At 41.4% G+C, this 297-nt stretch overlaps 1 protein-coding gene across 1 annotated transcript in view; it reads left to right on the top strand.

Moving 5' to 3' along the window:
• LOC104548852 (runt-related transcription factor 3-like) overlaps positions 1-297 on the top strand; it is a gene marked incomplete at both ends in the record, with an annotated part of 20,189 nt that overhangs the window by 3,006 nt on the left and 16,886 nt on the right.

Here is a 297-nt window from a genome sequence, read left to right as displayed (position 1 = left end):
GTTGGCAGCTCCGCTGTTTCACTGGGGGTTAAAATTGTATTCGAGAGGGTAAAAATATTGCTAAAAATTAATTCTTTTTTGTGCAGAAAATGAGCTGCAGGTTTGTGCGGTGTTTAGTTGTGTGTTGGAAGCTGAGGTAGAGCAGGGATTGGTGTCTGCTGGCTGCTTTAAAGCCAGCATTTTCCCCCTCCGATGCTCCCATAGAGAAACTCTCCTACCTGAGATATCGCAGGATGTTCTCTGGGGGAGATAATTTCTTTTTTTTTTCAGTTTATTCTTATTTCTTTTTAGCTGTAT

The sequence above is a fragment of the Mesitornis unicolor genome, unplaced genomic scaffold (assembly GCF_000695765.1).
Source record: "Mesitornis unicolor isolate BGI_N332 unplaced genomic scaffold, ASM69576v1 scaffold39661, whole genome shotgun sequence".
Taxonomy (NCBI): Eukaryota; Metazoa; Chordata; class Aves; order Mesitornithiformes; family Mesitornithidae; genus Mesitornis; species Mesitornis unicolor.
Note: the sequence above shows the minus strand (reverse complement) of the source record. Positions and strands in the feature narration are given on the sequence as shown.